Genomic DNA, 6,914 nt, shown 5'->3' on the forward strand with positions numbered 1-6,914 from the left:
AGTATAAAAATGGCATTCTCACCTTGTCTTGGGTTCGTTTGAAATTATGTGTCACTCCCAAGGCTTCAAAGAAGATATTTAATAAGAAAAGAACAGAAAACCACAGTAACTTCAGCCTGGTAAGTAGATAGGATGTTTGTTTATTAGCAAGATTCATGTGTAGTTGGAGCCCTTGTTTTCCATTAGTAGCCTGACTGTTGTTCACATTCTCCCTATGAAATCGCAGGATTTATTCATTAATTAGGATGTAATTGTGAAGTTACCTTAGTTATCTCACAGATGTGTTAATTAGGACCTCTCTAAATTACAGTGATTACATTTACTTACATTAGTGACATGTTCTTGAGATGTAAATGGACTCTGATACCCATGTTTGTCTGTGAGAAAAGAATGCAAGTACAGCTAATTTCCTACTATTCCATAGTCTGTATGAACACCAACCTACTTGGCACAGGGGCTGGGATTTCATGGAGGTATAAACTGAGAGGGCTTCTGGCTTAGAGCCAACAAAATACACCTTGCCATCCAATTCAACCAGGTGAGGAGCATTAAAAGACTCCCAATATTCTATCCACTGAAGAATAATGTACACTTAAAGTGTTTATCCACACTACTGAATAACACAAAGAAATATGATTAAGGATGCCAATGTGTACGTCCTCACTTTCTTTGCCCCCAACCCATCCCTTCCAAAATCATGAAGGTCCTTGCACTATCATTGGCTGCTCATTATGAGATTTCCATTTCTAGTTACTTCATATTCTATCTCATGCATTCTTTTATATTCTCTATTCTTTTCCACGTCAAGCTAATCTTACGGACAGTGCCAACCCTCTCCAAGCCCCTGCCAATTATCTCTAAAATATTTCAATTTTAGTAAGATCATCAATGTTGTATCCCAAAGAGTATGGTTAAATACCCTGATTATAGCTGTTTATTTATGTAGGGATATATCCATGTATTAGCCATTTTCACTGTGTTCTCTCATTTATTTTCTATTCCTGAAGAGGTTTCCCACCCCATCCCACCAGGTTTTTGTTTTCTTCATATGTAAGCACGTTTGATTCCCAAATTGTAAAACTGTTATCGGGGAAGGTCTTGAAGCACGTTCAAAGACAATATAGAGTAAGGATGACAAAGTGATTTTATCCCAAGTGTAAACTTTGTTCTACTGATATTGCTGTTTGTTGTATACTTTTAAACATAATTCTAAGGCCTTGTCTGCCCTCAGCAGTAAAGAATACCATCATTGCTAAGTACTATCTAACAATGGTGTGAAAAGAGAATGTGGCAGCTTCTTTGACAATAATTTTAGTATTTTCTCTCCCATTTTCTTCCAGGGATACCTTAAGGAGCCTTCCATCTACATGACAAGGTACAAGCATAACTGGGGGAGGGTGAAGATTTGCAGTTTAGGGATGGTTCCAACAAGTGAAGCATATATTCTAACTTTATTTTCTTGAAAATCATATTACTATGTCCTTCTGATTTACAATAGTTTCCCAGTATAGCAAATATTACTCTTCATAGTGCTGAAGATAGCTTGTTGATCAGACAAAAGCCTTGTTCATGTAACTGCCACCACTAAAGTCACCTTTTTCACATCACGGCAGTAAATATGCTGAAATTTAACTATGTTTCATGAGCAACAGAACATGAGCTGTTCTTATTGGCTCCCACTACTGAACTTGATGATTATGTTAACTCCCATCATCTAGTGGAAGGGAAACATAGATTGTGAAAGGGTCAGCATAGTTTCATGTAGAATTACAGTCAGCACAGTCCAGGAAATAGAGCCCCTAATGTAGAAGAGTTGGATTAAGAATTTGTAGGTACGAGGATTAGGGAGATGGTTCCGTGGATCAAGCCAAACAAACATAAGTACCTGAGTTCAAAGCCCCAGCATCCACTTAAAGATGGAAGCTGGAGCAGGCATTTGTGATCTCAGTATGCCTAGGGAGAGAAGGGGCCCATAGACAAGAAAATATGACAGAAGTTTGTACATCAGCTAGCCTGATGAATGGAGCAGTGAACAAAGAGAGACCCTGCCTCAAAAATACAAGGTGGAATGCAAGGACAGACAGCCTCTGACTTTCACATGTGAACCATGGTACATGCACTCTCACACCTCCCCCCACACCCATCATGCACAAAGAATTGTGAGCAGCAGAAACACTGAGATAGACAGAAAGTAAAACACCACAATGTCAAATATTTTCTCTTTGAAAGCTGATAGTTTGAAAAAAGTTAACATTGTAGTACTGTGAATGTTATTTTCATGTCCAAATATTTCTAAAAGACAAAAGTATGTATGCCAAGCTAAATGTGATTCCTGATGTCTTATAAAAAAGAGAACAGTTTAAGCTCATGTTCCACCAATTCTGGACAGAGCTAAAGACAAGGTGCCTATGAACAAGAAAATCAGTAAGAACTCAGAAATGAGTGGCAAACCTAGCAGCCAAGACAGAGAAGTTTGAAAGGGGGGGGGGGAAGAAAATTACTAATAAGAAACCAAAAGGCAATTGCATAACAAGCAAAAACAAAACTTTTGAATAAAGAGTTCTCAAAAGTACAAAAGATAATAACACCATCTTAAACAATTCCCCAGGGAGAGAACAAATCCACATGTATTAAAAGTCAGCTACGATTCTCACATTCTTTCTGCTACCTTTTCCACAATGATCCCTGAACCTTGGTGGGTGGGATAGAGATGTCTAAGTCAATGCTGAGCATTTAACTATTCCTTCTAGCACTTTGATAAATTGCAAGTCTCCTCAGTTGTCACTGACATTTGTGAAACAAACCTTCTTTGCTCAAAATTAAGAATAGAATTACTAGTTGAGCATAAACATAAATATTTAGACAACAATGTTATGGGCACAGCAGATCAATTTAACTGAACAGCCATAGTAGTTTCCTTTGTAGGGCCTATGCTCTTTCAAGCCATTGGCTTTAAAATGTAAGAGCCAGAGGATTGGGAAGGGTACTTTGAAATATTATAATCCAGAAGACATGAGGTAGGCATTACATTAAGGACCTCACAGTGGGTTTCTGTTACCTGCACAATATTGGGCTGATCAGCATGTTGTCATGGATGATGAAAGAAGCCAAGAAGAAGGACATAATAATAGAGAGACTTTTTGGAGGGAGGAAGTGGTTCAGTGGAAGGAGCACTGGGGGGCAAGACAGTGTGATGGGATGGGGTTGTGTTCAAAGTATTTATGTATTTATAGAAGATTGCCAACAGGAAGTTTTGTTTTATATATTAGCTATGAGAGATGGGGAGATGACTGCTGCACAAGGATGAGGACCAGAATACATATTTCCCATACCCACATAGAAGCTGTTCACAATGTTACATGCCTATAATCCAAGTGCTGGGGTGGTAGAGCAAAGAGGATCCCTGGGACTTGTTTAGCTAGTTTAGCACATCTGTGAGGTGTGGGTTCAACGAGAGGTACTGTGTCAGAAAATAAAGTGAAGAGCAATAGATGAGGGCACCTAATTTCAACCTCTGGCCTCTATGTGTAAGTACCCACAATCTACCCACATACACATTTGACCACACGATCTCTCTCTCTCTCTCTCTCTCTCTCTCTCTCTCTCTCTCTCTCTCTCTCTCTCTCTCACACACACACACACACACACACACATACATACATACAAATTTATCTGTGAGTGAGTTCTTGAGCTATAGAGAAATTTAAATCTAAGGAATTGAATAAGTGATAAGAGGTGTTCTTTCCCACAGCTCTAAAGTCTCCATGGAAAGATTAACTTATTCCCCAAAGACTCTATTTAGTGCCTTCTCTCGTTCATAACCCATTCACTGAGTACTAAAAGTCTATGTCACTTACTCCTCAAGTGAACAGTTAAATGTTAGATCAGGAAACTTGATTTTTAATGCTGACTAATAAGTAAATTTTTGATATGTTTTGATAAAAATATATAAAATGTCAAAATTTCCCTTAAAATCTTTTGTATCATCAGTTGTCTCTTTAGGTAATCCAGGATTCCTTGTCCCTATTTCTTATCAACTGTCTTTCATTTATTCCTGAATTTTGCTATGAAGGAAGGAGGGAAGGGGGAGAAAGGGAGAGAAGGAAGGAGAGAGGGAGGGAACGATAACACAGTTTCTCTACTGTATTTGATTGAGTTTCAGGTCAATCTTGTTTATAACATGTGGCAGCTGTGTCTTTGGAGCATAGTCTCTAGGAGTTAAAGAAGTGCCAAAGGTCATAAGCATATTAACATTGACCAGTGGCAACAAGGAGAACATTAACAGTCAGAAGGCAGATCCCAAAGGCTTCCATGGAAATCAGAGTCAGGTTCAGCTACTGAGCTATGCTGTCTGCAGCTTGGCAAGTCCAACTTGCATTTTTTAGGACAGTGATACCAAAGGCTATGACATTTACTTGTCTAGATCACTTTTGTTTGCAACATATAATTAAATTGGAAGCTTGCTCTTGAAAATTAAAATTAAAATTTAGCTCCAGGGCTCATAAGTGGACTAATTTTTCTTGTCCTACTTACCCTATACTAGAATAATGTTTCATAACCTGGGGTTTAGAATCAGTTAGACTTTAATTTGTGGATATGGATTAGTTATTTCAAATTCTCAGGTCTTTATTTCTCCATCTTTACCTGAGCCTGGACCTCCTCTGGTGGGTGACATCTTCATCATTGCCACCATCATTTAACTATTTGCTCAAATCAGAAATGTAGGAGTGTACATTAGCTTAGATCACAATAAGACAATATCATAGACTGGGTAGTTTTAACAATAGCAGATTTATTTCTCTCAGTTCTAGAGACTGGAAGCCTGAGATTGGTATCAAGTTCTTTTTGTTGTAAACATGACCCTTTACTCAAAATGGCAACATGCCTAGTGTCTTCTTTTAAAAGGATGCCTAACCTCTTAGATAGGACCTCACCTTATAACCTGATTTAACATTAATTACTTCCTTAAGAAATTTATCACTAAGTTGAATCAAATTAGGGAGTAAGCCACCAGTGCTTGAATTTTGACAGATACAATTCAGCCCAAAGCAGGATAGTACATAGCACAGCCCCAGAAATTTTGTATCACCAAGACCTGTTCCTTATGATCAGTGAAATCTTTCTTGAAGTAATCAAATTCACTCCTATTTCACCAAATGAGCTGCTCCAACCATTATCATGATCACCTTTTGCATGACTAAATATAATCATCCCTAGCTGATGTTTTTCCATCCATCATATGCATCCTTTTTGTATGCCCTTCTTTCCACCCACAGAGCTATGTAAACAGAGAACACAGTGCATCTGCCTCTTATGACCTGAAATCTTTGTTCACTTACCGTAAAACCTGACCCTTCCTTAACCCTCCTAGCCATCATATATCCTGTGTTCCTGCCACATTGGCCTGGCTTCACTTTTTTTTTTTTTTTTTGTTCACTTTTATTTATTTATTTGAGAATGACAGAGAAAGAGGCAGAGAGAGAGGGTGGTTACAGAGAATGGGCGTGCCAGGGCTTCCAGCCACTGCAAACGAACTCCAGACGTGTGCGCCCCCTTGTGCATCTGGCTAACGTGGGTCCTGGAGAACCGAGCCTCGAACGGGGTCCTTAGGCTTCACGGGCAAGCGCTTAACCGCTAAGCCATCTCTCCAGCCCTGGCTTCACTTTTGAAAAGCCCTATGATTCCTCCTGTATAAGTTTTTGTATACACATTCCCTACTCCTACACTCTCAGGGAAGCCTTCCTAGATCTTCATGACTTGAGCAATCCCCCTAATCATACATTCTTATAGCTATTTTTAAGTCTTATCACAGTTGCAATTTTAATTTATTTATGAGATTATTTGATTGTTGTCTGCTTTTCCCTCTAGACTTGAACCCCTTCAAAGCATTGCTGTGAGGATTGAATGAGATAATGAATGTAAAATACCTTATGAAGAGCATGGCCTTTAGTAAGTGCTAAATTGATTTTAGCTTTTATCCTTATCGGGGTGGAAGAATTCTCAGTCATAATATATTTTCCATTGACTGAGTATACTTCTCAACCCTAAATTCATTGCTTGTTTTGTGTGTGTGTGTGTGTGTGTGTGTGTGTGTGTGTGTGTATGTATTTAATCCTTTCTGACATGTTAGCATTGTCTAGTATAAAATGAACTCCCAATAATAACTTGCTAATACTGTTACTATTATGTATTCTCAAATTGTCTTCAGTCTTGAGTTTTGTCTTTGTCACTTACTTATAGTCCTTGATCTTGGGACGTTTACCTACTTTTCCTCTGAATGTGCTGACTTCAACTAGCCGCTATGAGAATTAGCCACAGTTGATTTGGAGAGAAAAGATACTATTTCCCCTGCCTTTTGTTCATACATATGATTCATGCTTGTCTTATAGATCTAGAAAGCAAACTGCATCTAAGGAAAAATATTTTATACTCAAATCATCCATACCATCATAATGAGGGAACTGATTTTAGATTCGCTTTGAAAATCAACACAATTCTGCCCTCCTTAATCGCCAGGGGACACTCCTAAACATACTTGTCATTCAGTGGTATGGCAAGGAGTGCTGATAGGAGTGGCTTTTTCCCTGCTGGCAATATTTTGACCTAAATGCTTTCACCTCCATTCCCAGCTTATCTTTGTCTTTCCTATCATTGGCAACTGGGTCTTCAACACTAACTGCAGATGGGCTGCTTTAAGACAAGAAAATAGGAAGCATCCAAATTTCAAAAACATCAATTTGGGAGGGATTATTCTCATTACTGGATTCTATCCTGACAAAAATGACAAAGTATAGCATTACTTTAAACATTTATCTCCCCAGTGAATTGAAGTGTTCATTCCCACATCATTAGCAAAAAGGGAAGATATGGGAGAGTGGGTGAGCTGAGAACAAGAGTAAAAACACTGAAGCTGC

Source organism: Jaculus jaculus, chromosome X, assembly GCF_020740685.1.
Source record: "Jaculus jaculus isolate mJacJac1 chromosome X, mJacJac1.mat.Y.cur, whole genome shotgun sequence".
Lineage (NCBI taxonomy): Eukaryota > Metazoa > Chordata > Mammalia > Rodentia > Dipodidae > Jaculus > Jaculus jaculus.